The sequence below is a fragment of the Triticum dicoccoides genome, chromosome 1A (assembly GCF_002162155.2).
Source record: "Triticum dicoccoides isolate Atlit2015 ecotype Zavitan chromosome 1A, WEW_v2.0, whole genome shotgun sequence".
NCBI classification, from domain to species: domain Eukaryota; kingdom Viridiplantae; phylum Streptophyta; class Magnoliopsida; order Poales; family Poaceae; genus Triticum; species Triticum dicoccoides.
Genome location: NC_041380.1, coordinates 241,199,501 through 241,209,080, shown reverse-complemented (window position 1 = coordinate 241,209,080; position 9,580 = coordinate 241,199,501).

The following is a 9,580-nucleotide window of genomic DNA, read 5'->3' as shown; positions in this document are numbered from 1 at the left end:
ATATGTGTAACGCCCTCGATGTGGCTATATCTCCCACGTGTCGAAGCACGACTTAGAGGCATAACCGCATTGAAAGCAATGTCGCAAGTGAGGTAATCTTCACAACAAGCCATGTAATACATTAAGGGAAAAGGATACATATTTGGCTTACAATCGCCACTTCACACAATTACATGAATAAAGCATTACATCAACTAGATACAATCAAGGTCCGACTACGGAACCAAAATAAAATAAGACTACCCCAAATGCTACACAGATCCCCGATCGACCCCAACTGGGCTCCACTACTGATCAACTAGAATGAAACAACACAAAGGATAAGATCTTCATCGAGCTCCTCCTTGAGCTTGGTTGCGTCACATGCTTGATAACATCGGCACCTGCAAACTGGTTTTGGAAGTATCTATGAGTTACGGGGACTCAACAATCTCACACCCTCGTGATCAAGACTATTTAAGCTTATAGGAAGGGTAAAAGGTATGAGGTGGAGCTGCAGCAAGCGACTAACATATATGGTGGCTAACATACACAAAAGAGAGCGAGAAGAGAAGGCAAAGCACGTTCGAGAAATATATGATCAAGAAGTGATCCTAGAACAACCTACGTCAAGCATAACTCCAACACCGTGTTCACTTCCCGGACACCACCGGAAAGAGACCATCACGGTTACACACGCGGTTGATGCATTTTAATTAAGATCAACTTCAGGTTTTCTACAACCGGACATTAACAAATTCCCATCTGCCCATAACCGCAGGCACGGCTTTCGAAAGTTCAAATCCCTGCAGGGGAGTCCCAACTTAGCCCATCACAAGCTCTCACGGTCAACGAAGGATATTCCTTCTCCCAAGACAATTCGATCAGACTTGGCATCCCGGTTACAAGACATCCTCGACAATGGTAAAACAAGACCAGCAAAGCCACCCAGATGTGCCGACAAATCCCGATAGGAGCTGCACATATCTCGTTCTCAGGGCACACCGGATGAGCTAGACGTCAGGTGGGCCAGCCCAGAGTTGCCCCTGGTGGCTCCGGACATCGCTCAGTTGGACCAACACTTAGAGAAGCACTGGCCCAGGGGAGTTAAATAAAGATGACCCTTGAGCCGGCTGACCCAAGGGAAAGAAAAGGCTAGGTGGCAAATGGTAAAACCAATGTTGGGCCTTGCTGGAGGAGTTTTATTCAAGGCGAACTGTCAAGGGGTTCCCATTATAACCCAACTGTGTGAGGAACACAAAAATCCGAGAACATAACACCGATATGACGGAAACTATGGCGGCAAGAGTGGAACAAAACACCAGGCATAAGGCCGAGCCTTCCACCCTTTACCAAGTATATAGATGCATTAATTAAATAAGAGATATTGTGATATCCCAACAAAATATCCATGTTCCAACAAGGAACAAGCTCCAATCTTCACCTGCAACTAACAACGTTATAAGAGGGGCTGAGCAAAGCGGTAACATAGCCAAACAATGGTTTGCTAGGACAAGGTGGGTTAAAGGCTTGGCTTAGCAATATGGGAGGCATGATAAGCAAGTGGTAGGTATCGTAGCATAGGCATAGCAATAGAGCGAGCATCTAGCAAGCAAAGATAGAAGTGATTTGAAGGGTATGGTCATCTTGCCTGAAATCCCGCAAGGAAGAAGAACGAGTCCATGAAGAAGACAAACGGACGTAGTCGAACGGGTCCTCACAATGCGACGTTATCGGAACCAACCCGAAGAAGTAACACCGGAAAGAAGCACACAACATAGTAAACAACCAACACACGAGCATGGTATGATATGCGGGATGTGGTATGCGGTGCATATGCATGATTTGGAAATGAATGATTGAACCTGGCCTCAACATGGAAATCCAAGAGTGCCACTGGAAAGAGGAGGTGATTTTGGTTGAAATCGATATAAAGATCACCGGAATCGGATGCATGGCTTGGAAATGGCAAGCAAAACAAATATGGCACCGGTCTGCGATAAACAGCAAGTAGCCTCCTAAATGCATCAAGATAAATAAGCTACTGCACTCAAACATGGCAACAAAATACATGGCAGGGATCCACTCAAGATGCTTGACAAAAGATGAACACTGAGCTACGCTAATTCACTCGTTAACAGGTTCAAACAAGCATGGCAAAAGTGCAAATGATAACAGGTTTCAGACTTAGTGAAATAAGCAGGATATCAGGAATTTATCATCAGGAAGCAATTTTTAGAGCACGATAACTACAAACTACAAGAACATATCATGGCAAAGAAAGGCATGTCATGAAGCTACTCAAAGCATATAACAAAAGTCCCTTAGTGACCTTGAGACAAAAGGGATCAGAAAATACAATTGCAAGCATGTGAACATAGCAAAAACATAAATAGATTCAGACTTAGTGAAAAACTGGAGCATGCAAAACAGATTAACAAGTAGACATGTTTACGAGCTCGATGCACTCACTACAAGGCATTGCATGATAATATAAGCATACACCCTGCAAGAAGACATGGCATATAAGCTAGACATGGCAAGAAAAACAACATAGCATGCACGGATCAATAGCAACAACCTCGGCAAAATCGCTAAACATGTTAACAATCTGCCAGGAACATTTTATAGCAAAAGTAGAGCTCGATTGACTCAAGCTAGGGTGCTCCATAAATGAAAACAAAGACATGGATGGATAGAGCACCACAAAATTAACAAAACATCCTTACTAATCATCTTCAAAATAGGCACGGATCACTAGGAAACAACATAAACATATGGCATAACAACAAAATCAGGACAAGGACTTAGTGAAATTCTAAGTCCCTGAAATCAGCATCAACGATTACGCTACTTTGCATACTTGTGCTAGTCACCACAAAGATCAAAAAAATACATGGCATACACCTCTGTAAAGATGGCATGGCATATAACAAAACACATGTAGAGCTCAGGGTCATAGCATGCACACATTAATCATGGCAAAAATGACAAAAGGACATTTGCTGAAACAGATCTGACATAATCATCACATAGCCCTCTTCCAACAGCATTTCGGGCATCAAGATGAGCTCAAATGAAAATGATGCAATGATATGAAATGATGTACTCGTCGAGACGAACATTCTGATATGCTACACGCACAAATCGGAGCAACGGTTGATGAGTTGTAATATGATGAAGAATGCACAAAAAAACTGGAATCTCAAGACTTAGCCGTTTCCAGAAAAAAACAGATGAGCGCTAAATAGGTAAAACACGCACAGGGCAAGGGGTTTGAGGGTCTCGCTCACCATGGGCTCGGCCCAGTCGGGAAAGAGGCTAGGCAGAGGCGGGCCGGAGCGAACGGGCCGGACGAGATGCGGTGCCCCACGCGGCCCACGAGGTCGAGGCGCGTTCGTCGTCCTCCCGATCCCGCCTGGATCGGGGCAAAGGCGGCGGCACCGGCGAAGCGGGACGAGGCGGCGCGGTGGTGGAACTGGCAGATCCGGTGGGGGCAAGCCGGATCCGGGCAGCGGCGCATAGCGAGGACACGCACGGGGCGACGACCCGCTCGGAGGAGGCCGGCGCGGTGGTGCGCGAAGGGCGGCGGGGCTAGGTGCGCGATGGCGGCGAGGTGCAGATCGCCGGCGGTGAGCTGCATGGTGGCGCGAGGAGGCGGCGAAGGAGAGAGTCGGGCGACGCTCGGGGCAGGGCTCCTGCGGTGCGCGGTGACGGCGAGATGGGCCGGGAGGGCCCGACCCGGGCTCCGGCGGGCCGCGGCGGCACGGTGAAGTGGGCGCGGGCGGCGGAGAATCAGAGGATGCCATGTGGCGGTGGATGGCGGAGCGGACGTGTCTGTCGGCGGGATTTGTGTTCGGCGCGCGAGGAGAGGGAGGGGGCTAGGGTTAGACCGCGAAATTTGGAGAGGGGCACATATTTATAGGTAGAGGGAGCTAGGAGAGTCCAAATGAGGTGCGGTTTTCGGCCACGCGATCATGATCGAACAACCGAGATGATGGAAGGGGTTTAGGTGGGTTTTGGGCCAGTTTGGAGGGGTGTTGAGCTGCAACACAAACGAGGCCTTTTTGGTCCCTCGGTTAACCGTTGGAGTATCAAACGAAGTCCAAATGGCACGAAACTTGACAGGCGGTCTACCGGTAGTAAACCAAGGCCACATGACAAGTCTTGGTACAATCCGAAAACGTTTAAGCCCCACACACGAAAAGAGGTAAAAGGGGACACCGGGTGACATAGGAGCGCCGGATAGCAAAACGGACAACGGGGAAAATGCTCGGATGCATGAGAAGAACATGTATGCAAATGAAATGCACATGATGACATGATATGAAATGCATGACACGCAAGCAATGACACAGCAACAACAGCGAAAAACTGGAGGACAACTGGCACATCGGTCTCGGGGCATTACAATATGCCTTTGCCTGTACCTAGTGTTCCATGGGAGGATATATCTATGGACTTTGTTTTGGGTTTACCTCGAACAAAGAAGGGGAGGGATAGCATATTTGTTGTCGTGGGTAGATTCTCGAAAATGGCACACTTTATACCATGTCATAAAAGCGATGATGCTGCTAATGTTGCTGGTTTGTTCTTTCGTGAAATTATTCGCTTGCATGGCGTGCCAAATACTATTGTTTCAGGTCATGATACTAAATTTCTTATCCACTTTTGGAGATGTTTATGGGCTAAGTTGGGGACTAAACTACTTTTTAGTACTACATGTCATCCCCAAACTGATGGAAAAACTGAAGTAGTCAATAGAACATTGTCTACTATGCTTAGGGCTGTTTTGAAGAAAAATAAGAAAATGTGGGAAGAATGCTTGCCTCATATTGAATTTTCTTATAATCGTTCATTGCATTCTACTACTAAGATGTGCCCTTTTCAAATTGTGTATGGTTTCCTACCTCGTGCACCTATTGATTTGTTGCCTTTTCCATCTTCGAAGAAGGTTAATTTTGATGCTAAAGAACGTGCTGAATTGATTTTAAAAATGCATGAGTTAACTAAGGAAAACATTGATCGTATGAATGTTAAATATAAACTTGCTAGAGATAAGGGTAGAAAACATGTTGTGTTTGCACCTGGAGATCTTGTTTGGTTACATTTGCGTAAGGATAGATTTCCTAATTTGCACAAATCAAAGCTAATGCCACGTGTTGATGGTCCTTTTAAGGTGTTAGAGAAAATAAATGATAATGCATATAAACTTGAGTTGCTTGCAGATTTGGGGTTAGTCCCACTTTTAACATTGCAGATTTGAAGCCTTATTTGGGTGAGGAAGGTGAGCTTCCGTCGAGGACAACTTCATTTCCAGAAGGGGAGGATGATGAGGACATCAATACCATTGTTACACCCACAGCCCCTGCTGCTATACATATTGGACCAATTACTAGAGCTCGCGCACGCCAATTGAATTACCAGGTACTTTCGTTTCTTGGTAACGAATGTAATGTTCACGAGAATATGATGTTGTCTAAATTCGATACATTTGTTTTACTTACAAATGAAGGGCCAAGCTTGGACAAGAAAGATGAACCTTGGAGCAAGTCCAAGCATGGAGATGATGGCATGCGCAAGGGGAACAAGAACGGAGTTACAAGTGATGATTCCAGGACTTGGAGCCACCATAATGAGTGCATGAAGCCTTGGACGAAATATACAAGATGCCACTACATAAATTTCATCCAGAGGCTATTCTAGGTATTGCGTCACCTTATTATTGTGCTAGGCCCATGTAATTTTGAAATACTTGATTATAGGTTGTTTTTTAGAGTCAGTATGTGTGGGGAAACAAGAGTTAGGGTTGGTTTCGGACCCCTCCTCCAAGGGCCATGAAATTTCCCCCTCTTCCTCCATATATACAGCCCTTAGGGCATCGTTTAGACTTTGGGTTTTGTTTAGATTAGAAGTTCGTCATAGCTGCAACTTCGCGTACTTCTTTGTGTTCAACGACCAGACCAAGATGTCACAGAACCCCACCTTCATTAAGAAAGCTTTCCTCTTATATTCGCAATATCCAGATTGCAATTTCAGTTTCTTGCTTGTTCTTCGTTTGCTTGCAGGAAATAGACCTTCGCGGTCAGGTTGATCGTGCTCCGGTGTGGTCAATAACCCCTCAAAGTTGGTTTAGCGATTGCTTAGGCACGACGTCCTCGCACGATCGTAATCGTATCGTCAAAGTCTACTCCACCAAAAACGATAGCCACCATATCATTGAAAGACGGGACGCCTTCGCCTCTATCACCTTGGCAATTCGACCGTGGTGTCATCCAGAACGGATGGACCAATCAATATAGCTTCAAGATGAAGGGCAAGGAGTACGTGCTCCGGCCCATGTCAAGTCAAGTGATCGTTGATAAGCAAGCTTCAAACCATCATGGAGAGAATAGTGAGTGAGTGAACCACCCAAAAGAGAGTGAGTGCCACAAGCCAAAATTGAGCGACTCCACAATGAACGACAATAAAAACTTAGTGCTTTTTAGCCACCAAAAGAGACATGAGGGATGTGAGTGAGAGTCCATCGAGTGTTCTTTGCTTTGTACTTGTGTGCAAAGATGAAGCGGTGAGGACTAATACTTCACGACATCTACCTTTGGTGTTGTCTTGTTTATTGCAGGAATTCAAGGACATATTTCCCGATGAGCTACCTCCCGGGCTTCCTCCACTTCGTGGAATCGAAAACCGCATTGACCTCATTCCCGGCGCACCTTCACCGAACAAGGCACCATACCACGTCAACCCCGATGAGACAAAAGAGATCCAACGGCAAGTCCAACATCTCATGGAGAATGGGTATGTACGCGAGAGCGTAAGTCCATGTGTCGTTTCAGTTATTCTTGTGCCTAAAAAAGATGGTAGTTATTGCATGTGTTCCGATTGTCGTCCCATAAATGATATCACCGTTCATTATAGAGACTCCATTCTACACCTTGATGATATGTTAGATGAACTTAGCGGAGCCACCATTTTCTCAAAAATTTACCTTGAAAGTGGCTAATATCAAATTCGCATTCAAGAGGGTGATGAATGTAAAATGGCTTTCAAACCTAAATTTGGCTTATATCATACATCTTAGGGATGTCTTGCAAGTTCTTAGAAACAAGCGACTTTATGCTAACATGGAAAAGCCCACTTTTGGTGTTGGCAAGCTTATTCTTATGATTTGTTGTTTCCTCTAAGGGTGTTCAAGTTGATGAGTCTAAAATTGAAGATATTAAAACTTGGTCACAACCAACCAATTTGCAATAAGTGCGTAGTTTCCTTGGCCTAGCCTGTTTTTATCGCCGATTCATTAAGGACTTTAGCGATGTTGCATCACCATTACATGCATTGAGTAAGAATAATGCACCATTTGTTTCAGGACCTTCCCAAGACACATCATTTCATGAGCTTAAAAAATTGCTTACGCATGTTCTATTGCTTGCATAACCCAACTTTGATAAAAAAATTGAAGTGCATTGTGACACTACTGGTAATGGCATGGGTGGCGTGTTAATGCAAGAGAAGCGCCCAATCGCATAGTTTAGCAGGAAACTTTCCGGAGCACAACATAATTACCCCATTTATGACAAGAAGTTATATGCCTTAGTGAGAGTCTTGCATGTGAAGGAACATTATCTTCGCCCTCGTGAATTTGTCATCCATACGGATCGTGAGATGCTTAAATACCTTAAGGGCCAAACAAAATTGAATAAGTGACATTGCCAAATGGAGTGAGTTCATTGAGTCATTTCCTTATGTGATCAAGTACACCAAAGGTAAGGAAAATGTTGTGACGAACACCCTTTCCCGCAAATGCATGCTTGTAATTCAACTTGAATTGATCTCAAAAAAAATCTCAACTTGAATTGAATGTCATAGGTTTGAGCACATTAAAAACTTGTATGCGCATGATGTTTCATTTGCAACTCCTTATGCTAAGTGCCAAGCAAAACAATTTTGGCAGCGATATTATCTCAAAGATGGCTACCTTATACGGACTAACAAGCTTTGCATACCCAAGTCTTCTCTTCTATGTTGCTTTTGCAAGAAGCTCATGGTGGAGAATTAATGGGACACTTCAACCGCAACAAGACTTATGCCACGCTCTCGAACAACTACTTGTGGCCCAAGATGCTTCGCGACGTCCGACACTACACCAACTGATGCTCTACATGTCGCAAAGCTGAGTCTACCGCTCAATCACATGGTCTCAATATGCCACTTCCTATTCCATATCACCCATGGGAAAGACATGATTATGGATTTTGTGCTTACTTTGCCACGAACTCAAAACGGCAAAGACTCGGTATTTGTTGTTGTGGGCCGTTTCTCTAAGATAGCACACTTTATCCCGTGCAACAAGATTGACGATGTTTCACATGTTGCAAATCTCTTTTGTAGGAAAATCCTGAGATTGCATAGAGTGCCCAAAACAATTGTGTCAGACCACGACATCAAGTTCCTAAGCTACTTTTGGAAGACACTATGGGCCAAGTTCGGAATCAAGCTACTCTTCTCATCGGCATACCATCCTCAAATCAACGGCCAAACAAAGGGCACCAACCGTTATCTACTCTCCTCCGCATGTTAATCAAGAAGAACATCAAGGAGTGGGAGGAAATGCTTACCCATCGCCGAGTACGCCTACAATCAAGCAAGACACTCTACTACCAGCAAGTCCCCCTTCGAGGTCGTCTACGGATTCAACTTGTTGTCCCCATTGGACATCCTACCGCTTCCACTACATGAGCGCATCAACATGGGCGTGAGTGCACAGCGAGCTATCTCAAAAAGATGTATGAAGATACAAGACACACCATCAAGCGCCAAGTACAACGACTCGCGACCAAGATCAACATCACCAAGCACCCCATGCTATTCAACCCCGGAGATCTTGTGTGGCTACACCTCTGAAAAGACCGCTTCCCAATGAACGAAGGTCCAAACTACTACCTCCAGCCGATGGACCGTTCAAGGTGGTAGCACTACAACAACAACGCCTACAAGATCGACATACCGCGCGACAAGTATAACATGAGCGACATATTCAATGTCAAGTATCTATCTCCCTTCCATGGTGACGAGGTTTTCGATCCGAGGTCGGATCTTTCCCAATGGGAGGGGTGATCCGGAGCATTCTACGGTTATCCCCATGGACCTGCCCCCGTCTCTCCAAGTGCCAAGTGGACCGATGACACAAGCATATGCAAGAGCTCTCGAGACCAAGGCGACATCTCTCATTAGTGACATTCCGTATGACCCACGTGAGACATGGCTACTACCTCAATCCGGAATGCTATGTGTGCTTAGGTACCAAGAAGACCCTCTGGAAGATGATCGGAATCATGAACAAGCCCCAAGTACAAGGATGAAGGAGCACAATGAGAGAAACCGCTGCAAATCCTCATCTGCTCCGCTTCTGAATCTAATCAGAAAATATGAAATAGGATACAGTACAAGGATTATCCATCTGAAGCCTGTCTGGTTTCACCCCTACATGTGAAACTCCGTTTAAACCTATAATATGCATAAAGGTGGTCAAGTATATACCATAATGCAATAGGATAAATGATAGGATTCACGTGAACCCGCGTGGAGCCAAAGTCATGGTGAT